This window comes from Ovis canadensis, chromosome 3 (assembly GCF_042477335.2).
Source record: "Ovis canadensis isolate MfBH-ARS-UI-01 breed Bighorn chromosome 3, ARS-UI_OviCan_v2, whole genome shotgun sequence".
In the NCBI taxonomy this organism is placed as follows: Eukaryota; Metazoa; Chordata; class Mammalia; order Artiodactyla; family Bovidae; genus Ovis; species Ovis canadensis.
This window is the reverse complement of record NC_091247.1, coordinates 203,145,449-203,163,328: the sequence shown is the minus strand read 5'-3', so window position 1 is coordinate 203,163,328 and position 17,880 is coordinate 203,145,449. Positions and strand designations below refer to the sequence as shown.

Below are 17,880 nucleotides of genomic sequence, written 5' to 3'. Positions count from 1 at the left end.
TCTGATACTTGAGCCTGATGATAGAAATGATATATCCCATTTAAAAATCATAATATACATGTGATACTGTTAAAATGCATTGTCAAATTGCAATATTGCATATCAAATAACAGAGAGGTTCAAGAGCATGTTGCCTACATTATAAATAACATCATCTATGTCATTAATCTGGAGAAGGCAATGGCACCCCACTCCAGTACTCTGGAAAATCCCATGGATGGAGGAGCCTGGTAGGCTGCAGTCCATAGGGTCGCTGAGAGCTGGACACGACTCAGTGACTTCACTTTCACTTTTCACTTTCATGAACTGGAGAAGGAAATGGCAACCCACTCCAGTGTTCTTGCCTGGTAAATCCCAGGGACGGGGGAGCCTGGTGGGCTGCTGTCTATGGGGTCGCACAGAGTCAGACACGACTGAAGCGACTTAGCAGCAGCAGCAGCAGTATGTCATTAATCTGGAGAAAGAAATGATAACCCACTCCAGTATTTCACAGATAGAGGAGCCCGGCAGGCTCTAGTCCACAGGCTAACAAAGAGTCAAACACAATTGAGCACGCACATGCCACACACACATCATTAATAATATCAAGAGCTTGGATTTGAATCAAGGTTTTCTTACTCAATCTCAGGGGCTCTTTCCATGGCATGTGACTTAACTTCATACATGTGTACCTGCCATTTGTACTATGTAGAAAGCAAGTCTGTGGAATGAGCGTAAGGAAAGAACATCATCTTGACTGAGCTGGAAAAACAATGATATAGCTTCATCCGCTTCCTATAGAAAAGGATCATAGTAAGTAGGTGAGTTCACAGATGGAATGAACAAGCTCATATGTTCCCAGGATGAAACTTCAGTCCCTGGTTTCATGGTTTTGTTTTGTTTTGTTTTGTTTTTCTGTAAGAGCTGAGATTCTTTGGTCATAGGAAGTCCTCTTCAAGGAAGCAAAAAAGCAATATAATTCTCTTGGAGCTTAGAAAAACTGATGCAATTATCATTTTCTATCTAGAAAAGTACAGTATTGTATTTCTAACAATTATTACCTTTTTCTTTAAATGTATAATCTGATAAAGTGATACATAATCATAGCAGAAATTAACCACTATAATTATTTATGCATAAATCAATTATAACTATCATAAATCAATTATAAGCCATTAGTAATGCAGGAGACTTAAAATAGGCAGGTTCAGTCCCTGTGTCAGGAAGATCCCCTGGGGAAGGACATGGCAACCCACTCCAGTATTCTTCCCTGGAGAATTCCCATGAACTACAGTCTATGGGGTCACACAGAGTCAGACACAACTGAAGCAATGTAGCACACAGCTAGCCATTAGCAATAGTCCTTTTATGACACTTTTCCATTTCAAGTTATTATCATTTATTTTTTTGTTGGATGGAATATTTTCAATAATTATTTAGAGCTGCAGAATAAGCATGATGTGTATCTCTGAAATTCTCTTACACAAAATACTTCTTTTCCTGACAATTTTATTTCATATTTCTAAATGTCTTGCAACTTTATTGTGATTCTTTTTCTTGAGTTATTCAGAAATGTTTTTAAAGTTAAAAATACGAGTTATTTTGTAAACTATCTTTCTTTTAACTAATATTTAACTACTTCAGAGTCAGAAAGATTAGTCTATGTAATATTGACTTTGAGTTAAGTTAAAAGTAGCTGAATATATGGTCAGTTTTCAAAAGTTATACATGTTTTCTTTAAAAACCTAGTTATCTATATCTGTACTTCTTCCTGGATATTATAAAGAACATTTTTTAATGGAAATTCTGATATTTTATTTGATAAATATTTTTACAGATACAAGTTTAGAGAGGCCTCGTTTAACATATGTTAAAATAAACACTATCTTTTTTTTTTTAATTTTTATTTTTACTTTGTTTTACTTTACAATACTGTATTGGTTTTGCCATACATTGACATGAATCAACATTTAAAATTTAGATAACCTAATCCAAATTTATACTTTCTTGTGGTCTAGTGTTTAATTATATCTATTTTGATTTTCCCTGGTGGCTCAGATGGTAAAGAATCTGCCTGCAATGCAGGAGACTCAGGTTTGATCCCTGGGTCGGGAAGATCCCCTGGAGAAGGCAATGGCAATCTACCCCAGTATTCTTGCCTGGAGAATTCCATGGTCAGAGGAGCCTGGTGGACTACATTAGATAGGGTCACAAAGTGTCGTACATGACTCAGTGACTAACGCTAGTTTTTAATTAGATATATTTTGATCTCTGTATTAGAAATCACTACTATGTATACAACCAAATGTTAATTTAGAATTATCCATATATTTACTACAATCTGTATTCATCATTCCTTTCAGAAAACATGATTTTTTTGCTGTATTTCTTGAAAGACATGCATATGTTCCTCATCCGATTTATTTTCCTGATCATACCGGCTTCCTGTTTTGTTGTGATATTTTTGCTTAGGTATCATTCTGATTACTTCTTACAAATGCACAACTTTGAATAGGAGTGATTTAAATATAATAATCTTTTTTCATGAAAAAAATGTATTCCCCTTTTCCCACTTTCTATTTATATAGGAACTCTACAAGATGTTTACATTCTTTGTGCTTCCATTTCCTCTAAAATGAAGACAATAATAATGCCTACTCAAAAGACTCTCATGAGGCTCATATTTGTATGAGTATTAAAGAGGTTAAAAGTAGAGCACTTAGACTAATACCTAACACATTCTAAGTTAGCATTCTTCAATGTTTGCAAATGTAATTATTAAATTACATTTTTCTCCCTATTCACCATTTCCCAGAACATATGCTAAAGGACTATCTTCCAGAAAATATTAATGAGTGTGACTGGAAGAGGTGTGGCCATGTCTGGGTTTTCACCCTCCTGTGAACAGGACATAAAGTTAGGTTTGTGTTTCCATCTGCACTAACCCTAGTACTTCATCCTCTGTCTACCTCTGACCCCTGTGACCAAGACCCAAGCCTGGTCAATCAAATCCCTGCTTCAAATGTTTAACCTGATGCCATTTGTTATGCAGAAAGTACATGTCTCCAGGAAGCCTCTATCCATATTCCCCATCCTGGAGGAAAAGTTCATTTGCTCAGAAAACACAGAAGCCAATATACTGAGAGAACCAAGGGAGAGAAAGAGAGGCTTAGTTGTGACTGTCCTCAATTCACATCACATTCCCTTCTGTATTGACTTTTGCCACTGTGACCAAGAGTCTTGACCAGAAAAAAACTGCTTCTGAAAAGTGTCCTGAGTAGATTAGTTTTAAAAGTATTGCAAACTCTAGCCCTTTACTGAAATTTTAAAAAGTAAACTGTGCTCTTGTGCCTGTTCAGTCATCTCTGAATCTTTGTGACCCCATGGACTGTATGTAGCCTGCCAGGATCCTCTGTCCATGGAATTCTCCAGGCAAGAATACTGTAACGGGTTGCCATTCCCTACTCCAGTACTATGCTATCACAAAAGCCTCTATATACCTCTGCTTGGGGTTGGTGCACTGGGATAACCCAGAGGGATGGTATGGGGAGGACGGTGGGAGGGCGGTTCAGGAGTGGGAACTTATGTACACCCGTGGCGGATTCATGTTGCTATATGGCAAAACCAATACAGTATTGTAAAGTTAAAAAAAAAAAATCTTCAAAGAAAAAAAAAGAATTTTATTTTAAAATCTTATTTTAAAAAAAGCATCCCTACCTTAACATAATAGCATTTCTCAAACATATCTGGACATTTTTTCTGACAACTTCTTGTAACAAATGACAAACCTGAGTCACAGAGAATAAATGTGTGCTTCACAGTAGTCTTGAAACCACTGATACAAGAGTCTCATGATTCCACATTATAGATCTTTACTCCCTATAGAATTTATTTTATAATTGTAATCCATACTTAATGGTGCTAAGATTTTTTTTATTCAAATAATTAACCAGATGTGCCTGCCCCATTTAATAAGAGACCCAACATTTCCTTCATGTCTAACATAAACTAAAATTGATATATGCCAGGTTTTGTTCATGCATTTTCCTTTCTGCTTCCTTGTTGCCTAAGTCTAAAACCATTTAATTTCTACATTGTTTTAATCATTGAATCTTTAAAAGGTGTATTATTTTTCAAATCTCACCAATGATTTTTCTATCCTTTGCTTTACTTGTACCAAAAGTACCATGGGATCAGCTTGTCAATTTCCTAATTAAGCGTTTTGAATTAATTTACAAATTCTTCCAAAGTTTATTTATATTTTTATAATTTTAAGCCTTCTCATGTTGAAATATTATGTCTCATATATCCTAAGGAGTTAATATAGTCTTCATACATAAACACATAATCTATGCATAATAATACTATTCTCTTTTCTAGCAGTTATATCCTCATTGATCTTATTGCATTAAATAGAATTCCTAGAACAATTTGATAGAAGGAATAATTATCCTATTCTTGATTTGAAAAAGAAAGCTTTTAAGTGTGTCTTCATTTAAAAAATTTGGCCATTAGTGTGTGCAAAGTATTTTTTGCATTTTTAAAGTATGTTCTTTTTATTCATAGTTCACCATTTTTTTTCTTTTTATTTTTTATTTTTTTATACTTTTTTTTTTTAATTTTAAAATCTTTAATTCTTACATGCATTCCCAAACATGAACCCCCCTCCCACCTCCCTCCCCACAACATCTCTCTGGGTAGTTCACCATTTAAAAAGTCATGAATGGGTATCAACATAATGTTGTAAAGTAAAAAAAAATAATAATAATAAATAATAAGATAAAATAAAATAAGAAATTAAATCTAAAAAGTTTTTTCTGCTATGATTTATTAATTAACTATTTATTAGAAGATTCATTCTTGGAAAGATAAAAGGGAAAATCATATAAAATATAAATACAAGATTTAATAGGTTTCCCTGGTGTCTCAGACAGTAAAGAATCTGCCTGCAGTGCAGGAGATTTGTGTTCTATCCCTCGGTTGGAAAGATTATCTGCAGGAGGGCATGGCAACCCACTCCAGTATTCTTGCCTAGAGAATCCCAAAGACGGAGGAGCCTGGTGGGCTACAGTCCATGGGGTTGCAAAGAGTCGGACATGAATTAGAGACTAAGCACAGAAAATTATTAATAAATTGAGTTGGTTACAAAATCCCAGACAACACATTTTATATATGCATAAATGTCCACATTTATTTTAAGATCTTTAGAAACTGCAACAAGATTATCTTGATGCATTTCTGCTTTATGTTCTATTTTCCTATCCTGCTTCATTTTGCGTTTGTTTGTATATTTCTGTGTTTGAGCAACATACTTGGAAAAACTTTTAACCTTTCTCATACTTTTTGTTTCTGCTGCAAAAACCACACAACTGAAAATTACATATTTTAAATGTAATATGTTTTGCTTTTTAATGATAATGCATTCACTTTTTAATAATAATTTTTTTATTCCACATATCTATACTTCTGTCATTAGAAATGCCACTGAACTTACTTGCCTAATTCTAGCTTTCATTCTTAATACATACTTTTCCTATTTTCCTTCTTATTATAATGAAAATGCTATCAAATTTTTATTGTTCTGGTGGCTTGAAAATTATACACACTGCTCTTCAACTAATAATTCTGTGTGGCACATTACAATTATATATGTGTACAAATAATTGTATATGAATTATTATTTCTTAATCACTGGTAAAATGAAAATAGCATATTTTAATCTCCTTTCTTCTTTTAAGGCAGAAAGTTTAACATGCCTTTCAGTTTTGAAATAAGTCTATGGTTTCTCACCTAACGTTAATACCAAATAATTTCCGAGATTTATTTAAATCTCCAAATTTAATCTCTTATTACATTTAAAATTTTGTTTATAATTATTTAGACTAAGTCAACATTAACTGATCTTTACTATCTACTCTTAGGTCTCTAATCCTGAGTTTTTATTTTGATTAAAATTTTGTCAACTAGTACACCTTTTCCATTAGAAGTGTATAAAGATTTCTGAGCACTTACATACTGCAAATGCATGTTTTTACTATTTTCACATATAAACGCCAAACTAAATGATATAAAACATAGTTACCCTCAACATTATGTAGCTTCTGTTCCCTTGTTTTAGGACAGCTAATGTTTAAAGGTGAAGTCTATGCCTGGATGGTTAGATAGCATCACTAACTCACTGAACATGAATTTGAGCAAACTCCAGCAGACAGTGAAGCACAAAGGGACGCTGTAGGCTCCAGTACACGGGGTTGGGAAGAGTCAGACATGACTTAGTGACTGAACAACAACAATGTGCAAATTAACCTTCTTCCCTCCTCCTCTTCCTTTCCTCCCCTCCTCTTCCCTTTGTCCTTTAAAAAGTTTAAATATTTTACATATATCCTCAGTTTTTCCTGGTTGTATGTGTGCCACACAAGTATTTAGGTTTGATATTGCATATGCAGAGCTTTATTCAGTTTAGTTAGTTTTTTTTTGGGGGGGGGCAATCTTCAGTGTTACTTCTATTTCATTTCAATAATACGATGTTAGATATCTTTTCTCTGCCTTTTGCAATTGCAAGGATACCTCTCATTCATTTCTATCACTAGCTCCTTTTCCTCTGTATTCATAGAATGGTTCTCAAAGTTTATCTCAAAATTTCATTTGCTTGTCATTCTGCTTTTAATGAATATTTTAAATGTTTGAATATTTAATTTCTTTGCATGTCAATGCTGCTGCTGCTAAGTCACTTCAGTCATGTCCGACTCTGTGTGACCCCATAGACGGCAGCCCACTAGGCTCCCCCATCCCTGGGATTCTCCAGGCAGGAGTACTGGAGTGGGGTGCCATTTCCTTCTCCATGTATGTCAATAGTTCATTGTTTTGTCTTTAACATATCTCTTTTTTCCATTTTCTTCCATATCTTTCTTCTTCATTTTATTATTACTTAAAATTTTATTTTTATCTTATTTCATTTAACACATTTCTTACTTTTATAAAAAACAAAAAGGCTTACGTTTTTATAAAATTTACTTAGGGATATTATAGCACATGGCTCAGTGGTCAAAAATCAGCCTCCAATGCAGGAGACGTGGGTTTGATCCCTAGGTTGGGAAAATCTCTTGGTAGAGGAAACGGCTACTCACTCCAGTACTCTTGCCTGGAGAATCCCAGGAATAGAGGAGCCTGGTAGGCTATTGATCCTTGGGTTGGGAAGATATCCTGGAGGAGGAAATGGCAACCCACTCCAGTATTCTTGCCTGGAGAATCCCAGGGATAGAGGAATCTGGCAGGGTACAGTCCACAGGGTCGCAAAGAGTCAGACATGACTGAAGTGACTTAGCACGGCATGGCATTGTAGCATGTGTTTTTCAAAAATAACTTATCTTCTAGTGTCTTGTTATTCATTTTCTGCAAGAAAATATTCTTGCAGAATATTTTCATATCTCCTCTGTCGATTTTTTTCCAGTTACTCATCCTTGAGAAATAAAGATTCTCTCCACTGATTACTCATAAATAATGTTTGTAGACTCTTCTGATTACTCTCATTGTTTTCTTGGTTGCTGTTAAAACATGTTTCTCAGATTTTCAACTAGAGAAATGGTAAATGTGAACAGACTTAGTTTAACTACTGGTCTCTGGCAGTCACTTGATCTCTCTAAATTCTGGACTTCATCAATCTTGCTATCATGGTCTGGTTGACTACTTTGAGAAGGCAATCATTTTTCTAGGTAATTCTAATCAATGTAGATATAGTTCTTATACCAGAAGTGGTCTACCTTTGTACTTTCTTGTGACACTTTCTTTTCTCATATTCTCAGATTCAGCAAACCAAATGTTTAGCCACTGTAGACTCTATTTTGTATTACTACAAATTTTAGCTGTAGAAAGGAGGATAGTAAAGTGGTCCTGAGTACAGATACTCTTTTTGGTCACTTTGGGAGAGTTGTTCAGACTTTGAATCTCCAAGTCAGGCAGCACTAGGGAAATTGGTCATTTCTTTCCCATTAGTTAGACTGGTAGATTTATTCTCCTTCAGATAATAAACCAAGCCATATTCAAGATAATTAAAAGTGCCAGCCAATTTTTCCCCTTCTACTTCAGATTGATCTACTTGGTCTCACATTCGGTAAAAATCTGGGTAACCAAGTGAATGGTTGCCAGTCTTTGTTGCTGGTAATGCTGTACGATGAATAGACTTTGTCTTATTAGTTTAAAAATATTTAATTAATTTTTTAAGTCACACCCTACCAGCCAGATGCCACTCTAAACAAAGTCAACTCGACTGATTTTTAAATTTCTACATTCTTTCTTACATTCTTTTCCATTATAGGTTATTACAAGATATTGAATATAGTTCCCTGTGCTATACAGTAGGTCCTTGTTTATCTATTTTATATATATATATATATAGTGTGTGTGTGTATATATATATATATATAGTGTATGTATATGTTAATCACAGACTCCTAATTTATCCCTCACCCTCCTCCCCCTTTGGTTACCATAAATTTGTTTTCTATGTCTTTGAGTCTATTTCCTTTTTGTAACTACATTCATTTGTATCATTTTTTTTTATTCCATATACAAGTGATGTCATGCGATTTGTCTTCTTCTGTCTGACTTACTTCACTTAGTATGATAATTTTTAGATCCATCTATGTTGCTGGAGATAGTATCATTTTATTCTTTTTTATGGCTGAGTAATATCCCTTTGGGGCTTCCCTGGTGATTCAGCAGTAATCTCCCTGCCAATGTAGGAGATGTGAGTTTGATACCTTAGTTGGGAAGATCCCATGGAGAAGGAAATGACAACCCACTCTGGTATTCTTGCTTGGGAAATTTCATGGACAGGGGGGTCTGATGGGCTATATTCCACAGGGTCTCAAAAAGTTGGACACAATTTAGTGACTAAACAACAATATTCCTTTGTGTGCATGTATGCAAACACACACCACCTTTTCTTGATCCATTCCTCTCCTGATGGACACAGGTTGCTTCCATGTCTTGGCTATTTTAAATTGTGTGGCTACAAACACTGGGGTGCCTGTATCTTTTCAAGTTAGAGCTTTTGTCTTTTTCTGGATATATGTCCCGTAGTTGGATGACTGGATCATATGGTAACTCAATTTTTAGTTTTTGAAGGAACCTCCATATTGGTCTCCATAGAGGCTGTACCACAGATATATGTTTTAAATAATTAAAATAAGATATGGTTATTTTAACCACATGTATATATTAACATGCATCTCAGAGGAATGCCTTGTGTTATAGCTCACTGTATGAGCTGGCACAATAAACAAGTCCTTAGAAGTATTAAATGTAACAATATATTTATATTATCATATTATTATTGGTTTCTCCTACACTTGGCTTATAAAACATTCCTGAGATCTTTCTCTTAACTATTATTTAAATAAAATTCATCATGTGCTGTGCTGTGCTTAGTCGTTCAATCGTGTCCGACTCTTTGTGACCCCATGGACTGTAGCCCACCAGGCTCCTCTGTTCATGGGATTCTCCAGGCAAGAATACTGGAGTGGGTTGCCATTTCTTTCTCCAACAAATCTTCCCAACCCAGGGACTGAACCCAGGTCCCCTGCATTGCAGGTGGGTCCTTTACAGTCTGAGCCACCACAGAAGCAAAAATTCATCATATCAATAATTTTGTCAAAGATTCAGTTAAAATTTAGATTTCTTACGTCTTGTGCTAGTGATTACTAAGTATCATTAGGTAGAAATCTCTTCAATATCTCTGATATTTTGAATATGTAATTCATCTGGAGGTTTAATTTACCTGCTGAAAAACACAGACATGTTTCTAGCTATTAGAACAGTTGATGGGTACCACATGGTGAGCATCCCTCCTCCTCCCCTTCTGCTGCATCCACACAGACTGCAGTAATGGAGCATCATTGCTTCCTGAGTTCTGTTCAGTCTCACAATTCTCCAACCATGTCCTGAAAAGCCACTACCATGTGATGAGATTTTACTTATGAGATAAAACTATTTACCACTTCAGCTTCAGATCCTTATTAGGGTTCCCCCAAAGAAGAAACTGTTATTGACTTGTTTCTGCTACTTTCCATTCACAGCCAAAAGAGAAACCATTTGCATGTATAGAAAAAAATGTAAATTATATTAGCATATAACAATGAAGCTTAAGATAGATGAGACAGCAAATATGACAATTTTTGCTTTTTTATATTTAAAATATTAAAAAACCTAGATTCAGGTTTAGGAAAAGGCAAAATAGAAAAAAGTTATTTATTGGAGGTTATAGTAGAATAGCTATTTGCTGTAGGTTCATTGAACATGGTTAGCCCCTAGAATGGCCCTAAGGACTATTGTTGTTTTCCAAGAAAATATTAATATTTAAGAATTAAGTTTATGGGTCAGGTAAAACTTATAGTAGTCCAAATTACTTTGGACCAGGATTCTGTGAAATGTGGCCTAATTATATGTGGCTCCCAGGTAGTTTCCCTGGCGGCTTTAATGGTAAAGAGTCTGCCTGCAATGCAGGAGTCCTGGGTTTGATCCCTGTGTCAGGAAGATCCCCTGGTGAAGGGAATGGCTACTCACTCCAGGATTCTTGCCTGGAAAATACCATGGACAGAGGAGCCTGGTGGACTATAGTCTATGGGGTCACAAAGAGTCAGACACGACTGCACTTTCACTTTCATACAACTGTTTATACTTTAGTTCTAAATAGTCTTAAAGAACAGAGAAAAATCTATTGTTGGTATTTTATGATGAAAATATATAATGTTTCATAAATACAAATCCCTTTAAAGAATGGTCTTGTATTCTAAATATGTAACTTCAATATGTTTCAAGTTTTTTACTAGAAACACAGCAGTATTTGCCATTATTAAAAAAAATATTCATGATACTCCATTTAAAAATTAAATTTTTAAAATTAAAAGTTAAAATTTAAAAATCTAATTAAAATTAAATTAAACAGATAATCTTAAGAACTGTGCTTTTTTTCATCATTCAGTCATGTCTGACTCTTTGAGATCCCATGTAGCCTGCCAGGCTCCTCTGTCCCTGGGGGTTTTCAAGGCAAGAATACTAGAGTGGGTTGCCATGCCCTCTTCCAGGGGATCTTCCCAACCCATGGATCAAACACAGGTCTTCTGCATTGCAGGTAGATTCTTTACCACCTGAACCACCAGGGAAGCCAAATTTTAAGAACTGGAGTTGAATAATTAACCAATGTTTTGTATTCCATATCCCCTCAAAGTAAGAGGAGTAGCAGAAATCCATACTTATAAAATATGTAGTGAGAGGCATTTCTTTGGTTGAGATTTAATCTGTGCAAGATGCACTGTTGATTTCTTAGCCTCTTCACTTCCATTTCCAAAAAGTCACCCTGGCTCTCCAAGTACTCTGCTTCTTTGCAGTTCTGTGGAAGTTGTTCATTCTCCCATGACCATTGTATCAAGAAGAGGAGACAAGTACAACCAGGATCCCGTAACATTTTGCTCTCCTACTAATGTCCCTTCTACTTACTACCATCCCCTGACCTTGTTTTTCCGCATCCATTAAAGACTTTTGCTCCTAAGTGCAGCTGGTTCAGCATCTTCAGTTTGCATTCTAACTCCAGGCTATTCAGAGAACTTCAACTTCCTCCATCATTTCTCTTTCTAGTAAAAGAATATCTGTGCTTCTTCTGGTCTCCTGGCAACACAGTAAGGAACTTCATTTCCCAGGCTTCCTTGCGATATATATTCAGGCCAATGGATGTGAGCAGAAGTGATATGTGCAACTTCATAATAAGGTTCCTGAAAGGAAGTCACTTGCCTTTCACTTCTTTCTCTCTTATCAGGATCAAAAGTGGAGAAAGTGAAGTGACAGTGGCTTAGAGTTCCTTTTCCTACCTTTCAGACTATTCTGTACCTTTTCTTTTTAGATTCATTTATTAAATTGGTTTTCCCCCACAATGGGATTCCATTCTCAGATTCATTTATATCTGTTTTACTCCTCAGCTGCTCCTTAGACAAGGCTCATGGGTCCAGCTACAAAATTTATCTCCCGAATTGAAGAATTACATATGCAAATGCTTATTCAGCATCTTTACTTAGATTTGTACAAGTCCTCGAGTTCCATATGGCCAATAAATCTGGCCACCCATTCCTCTTTTTTTTTAATGTATGATATTACCAACTACATAAACCAAATGTATAGCTCAATGTACTATTATAAATAAAGTGAACAACCTTCTAACCACCCAATATGTCAAGAAATAAGCATTTTTTGCCACCCCCAAAACCTCTCCAATCCCTCTTACAATACCCTTCCTCCCCCAAGAAAAGCAGCTCTTCTGATGTCACATCTGTACTTTTCTACATAGTTTCATCATTGAAATGTGTATCCCTAAAGTGTATGGCTTTGTTTTACATTCTCTATTTCTTTGGAGGGGTGCAGGAATGGGTTTTCACAGTCTTTTTCAACTGATGTATTTCATCTCTCTTTTTTGTCTTCTAATTTATTTGCAGAAGAATCTAGCTTAATTTTCTATATCAGTTTCCATCCTGATTTAGTTCTATCCTGTACCCTTGTGCATGGTGACTGAATCCAGAAGCATACGTAAATAGATTAAGATGAGATTTTGTTGGCAAGACTTCATGGTAGTTTTGAACTCTTAAAGAAAGCACAAAACCCTAGCTGCTCCTCTTTTTGTGACGTTAGCAGCCATCAATGCTGCTGCTGCTAAGTCGCTTCAGTTGTGTCCGACTCTGTGTGACCCCATAGACGGCAGCCCACCAGGCTCCTCCGTTCATGGGATTTTCCAGGCAAGAGTACTGGAGTGGGGTGCCATTGTCTTCTCCGATCAATGCTAGATGCCTAGATTTTATAATTCATGACTTACTATAAAACATTGATAACCTGGCTTCATCATTCTTTCTTCACTTATCTTTTGCAGTACTTGTACAAAGAGAAACTTTGGCTCATTTATTACTTAGATCACTTCATATTATTCATAACATTTCATATTATTTCAAATCATTTCATATTATTACTTAGATCATTTCATATAAAAAAGGACAAAGTATGTTTTATTATGTAGTTTATTATCCCTGTGTCATACAAAGGCAATCAATTAGTTGTAGGTATGAATGTGTATTATTATGAATTCAGGCATCTAAGATGTTTGATATGCTTTCATCCATTTCAGTTTATTATACATTTTGGACAACATAAGCCTTTTCAAGCTGGCTCTCAATTTCTATTGGTGCATCCCTATATTCTGTGACAACCTCCTTATTAACTAGAATAACAGGATTTCCTAGGCTCATGTTTAGAGAAGGCGATGGCAACCCACTCCAGTACTCTTGCCTGGAAAATCCCATGGAGGGAGGAGCCTGGTAGGCTGCAGTCCATGGGGCTGCTAAGAGTCGGACATGACTGAGTGACTTCACTTTCACTTTTCACTTTCATGCATTGGAGAAGGAAATGGCAACCCACTCCAGTGTTCTTGCCTGGAGAATCCCAGGGGCGGGGGAGCCTGATGGGCTCCGATCTATGGGGTCGCACAGTCGGACACAACTGAAGTGACCTAGCAGCAGCAACAGCAGGCTCATGTTACATTAGCTACCTTTTTCTCAAAGACAGGTGGTACTTCAAGTAGCTTTGTTTCTTTTCATAGGAAGTGGTATTTTTATATCACAGCCTGGATGGTAGAGATGCTCACTGCTGTTTGGATGGGCTTTATTTCTAGACTTTTCCAATGAAGAAAACTATAGATAAATAAATGTGATTTCTTTTGAAAAAAAAAAAATCTGATGAGTTCATTCTGATGCTTTCAGTTATAATTCTACACTTCTGAGAATACTGTTGGTTTTACCAAGCATTACACAGAAAGTATTATAAGGGTAATAAAACAGTCATCATATGGTTAATAAAAACTCTTCCAAAAACATGTACATGTTCTCTTCATTTTCCCTACCTTTTGCTAAAGTTGAATTCTATCTACATTTTCAGTGTGGCCATATTAAACTACCTCCTATATCCCTCATCTATCTGAGTTCTTCGAGATAGTATGTGTATATTTAATGCTCATCAGTAGTCTCAACGTTGGTGTATCTCCATCTTTTTTATTAACCTGAAGTTTATTCTTCAGTAGCTTATAAATAAATAGTCCATAAAAACAATACTCCCTACGCGCTCATGTGGCCATGACAGTTTGTGGAATTTTAATTTGGAAATCAGTTAAGTGAAGACATATTTTTGGTTCCCAATTTCTTTCCTTGTATCTTAAACATAAGAGTCAATTATCCACTTGGCACAGGTGTTCCTGCCATAAAACCTAATGACAATTCTCTTTCCATTTAGGTTACAAGACTATGTTAGTCTTTCTCATGCTCTAACACAGCAGCTAGTACTCTGTTCCAACAGAGTATCTTTTCACATCTTCATTTTCGTCCATCTTTCATCTTTTCATTTCACAGTTTCTTTATCCCCTCTTTCCTAGTTTTATTTTTCTTTCTTCCTATTTTTCTCCTTGACTTTTCAAAAATAATAGTCTCTGTCTGGAAAACCAAGGACTTCCTCTTCCTTTTGCCAAACCTGTCTGGAAAACTGCTCCTTTTTTCTCTTAGTTTAGGAATCATCTCTTCCTGAAACCTTTCTCAATCCACTTTGATAAATTGCAATTGTCTTTTCCTAATGTTGTTACTTAAAATTTAATGTAAAGTATTTTTCTGGAAACCAAGTAAATTATTGACAGAACCCTCTAATTTACTCATTCATTACTAATAGAACACTCAATGTTGTTGTTCAGTCACTCAGTTGTGTCTGACTCTTTTGGAACCCCATGGATTATAGCCCTGCAGGCTCCTGTGTTCATGGGATTTCCTAAGCAAGAATAACTGGAGTGAGTTGCCATTTCCTTCTCTAGAGGATCTTCCTGACCCAAGGATCAAACCCGTGCCTTTTGCATTGGCCAAACACTCTTAAATAAGGGATGGGGACCTACGCATTAGTTGCAAAAGTAGGCAAAGAAAACAGCAGCCACTACTGCTTCCCATAAAATTTCTTAGTCCTAATTTTTCAGAATAGATTTGTCTAATAGGCGAAACACTGTTAGTTCTTCCCAAATACCACTAGGCTGTGTTTATGGAGCCCTAACTGAGTGTCATATTTCAAGGGTTAACCGGATTGGGTCTGAAGATTTCCTCCCTTCTGGGTTGGTGTCATATTCCCTCACTGTCTCTGTCTTCCCCTGAAACAGTCTTCTTTCCCACTAGGTAATTTCCCCCAAAGCTGTTACTCAGAGCTGGAGGCTGACTTTCCATTGTCATGTTTATTCTTAAGACACACTCGGAGGAATTGAATGAATTACTGCTTCAACTACTTTATCATGTTTGAGACTAAAACCTTAACAATACTTAGGAATAGAAGTATTCTTGAAACCAGGTCTCAGTGACCTGAACAAAACATACCCAGTATATAAACCTCAAATATATCCTTTATGAATTTTACTTCACTTTCTAAAGCGAAATAATCTTAATGATGTTCTATATGAAATTTCACCAAACAAAATGAAGACTTTGTCTATTAAAGTCATTCTCATACATCTGTATTATCAATTTATGTCTGTGAAATACTTGAGGGCAAGAGCTGTGCTTTATCTTTTTTAAATTCCCAGTGCTTTGCACAGTACTTGACACAATGTATTTTAAAACACATACTGAATAAATAAATGTGCAAATGAGTAAATAGAGGTGTGAATAAGTGAATTGATATTTTCAAGTCAATATCCCTCAAAAATAAGCATAACTGACAGCTTCAAATTTTCCACATAAGAGTACTTGAGGCAATCTAATAGGAAGTGTCTTCTATAGGATTATACATTATTAAGAAAATGTCAATTATTCACATAAAAAGGCACCTGATAGAGACTCCTTGGAAATTAATGTTTTTCCTAAGTATCTCCTGTCTGTGCTTACAGGAAAATAATCAGAGCTCGTGAAAATAGTATGTTTACCTTAACACTCAATCACAAATTGGAAATGGAAAAAGTAAGGTAATACAAATTTTATACATAATATGCTTTAATTATATATATTATTAAATTATATATAAATAGTTACAGTCTTCTCTGTATTCATTCAGCAAATTGAGCTGAGAAAGATCTATGTCTATCTAAAATAGTGTCTGCATGACATATAAAATTGGCTCATAAGATGGAGAGATGGGAATTTCAGACCATGCAGCCAACTCAGACTTTTCTCAGAACCCAGGTTTGCCGCTACAGATAATGTGGGCTTGCCCTCCACCTTGCTGAAATACAGACGCCTTAGCTTGATTATGCTTTGACATGCCTTACCCTGGCACAATACTTATCTCCCAAGACATTAATACATATTTTTAAAACTGCTAAATTTTCAACACGTTACAACTTGCTATCTGAAAGAAAAATCATGTTTCTTCAATCTCATAATTTATACCCTTCACCCTCTTCTCATCTTGTCCCTGCAGATACAGTGATTCAGTAATGCAGCCAGAACTTTTTGGATCAAGAACAGACAATTTGCAGAAAGGTTCTTTGTTCTTTTGTAAAATAAACATTTTTTTGTTCCCATTATGAACACTGGGGCTATTTGGATGATATTGGCATCTTAGGAGATTTACAGAGTGGAAGCTGCTGGCAGGGGCTGCCCTTTCTCTGAGAGGTACCCAGGTTTTGTCTCTACTTGTTCTTTGAGGGCAACTGAGCATTTAATCTTCAATAAAAACAGATCTCTTGAAAGTCAAACCAAATAGAAAGTTATAAGCTATTGAAGAATATTAATTTGTCATTATTAACACTTTTGAACTTCCTTGTTTGAATTTAGCTGGACTTACCAGCAAAGACTGGGGAAACATTTTTGTGCGGTCTGCTATCTTTCTTCAAGTCCATTCATTAATCACATTCCAGTTTTCATGTTGTATCGATTTTCTGTTGCCAGTGTAACAAATGATCACAAACTTAAGTGACTTAAAATCACACAAATTATTATAATACAATTTTATAGGTTGGAAATACAACGCAAGTATCACTGTGCAAAAATCAAGGTGTTATAAGGGATGTGCTCCCTTCTGGAGGCATCTGGGGGAAATCCATTCCCTTCCCCTTTCTAGCTTCTAGAGGCTGCTCACATTGCTTTGTTCACGGACCCCTTACTCCATCTTCAAAGCCAATAAAATCAGGTTGAGTCTTTCCGGAGTATCACTCTGACCTCTTCTTCCTTTAAGTATCCTTGTGATTGTACGTGTGTGTGTGTGTGTGTGTGTGTGTGTGCACGCTCAGTCCCTCAGTCATGTCTGACTCTTTGCAACCCCGTGGACTGTAGCCCACCAGACTTCTCTATCCATGGGATTTCCCAGGCAAGAATATGGGAGTGGGTTGCCATTTCCTCCTCCAGGGAATCTTCCCGATCCACAGATTGAACCTGGGTCTCCTGCATTGGCAGGCAGATTCTTTACCACTGTGCCAAGTGGTAAGCCCTCTTGTGATTGTACTGATCCTATTCAGGTAATTTCCTAATTTAAGGTCAGATGACTAGGAAACTTAACTCCATTCAGAGCCTTGATTCTTCTTCATCATGTAACCTAACATATCCACATGTTCCAGGGATTAAGAATGGGAATACTGGAGAAGGGGGGCATTATTTTGCCTACCACAGAGCTTTTTCCTATAATTTGACAGAGTGTTATTTAAATCAGGAACCAACAGCCATGTCATCCCTATTATGACATATTTGATGCCATGTAGTATATATATGGTAGAGCTTCCCAGGTGGCGCAGTGATAAAGAATCCACCTGCTAACAAGGAGATGAGGATTTGATCCCTGGGCCAGAAAGATCCCCTGGAATAGGAAATGGCAATCCACTCCAGTACTCTGGCCTCAGAAATCAAATGGACAGAGGAG

General features: G+C 36.1%; 1 protein-coding gene across 3 annotated transcripts in view; it reads left to right on the top strand.

Moving 5' to 3' along the window:
- PIK3C2G (phosphatidylinositol-4-phosphate 3-kinase catalytic subunit type 2 gamma) overlaps positions 1 to 17,880 on the top strand; it is a 651,998-nt gene that overhangs the window by 171,408 nt on the left and 462,710 nt on the right. The gene's annotated exons all lie outside the window — the stretch shown is intronic.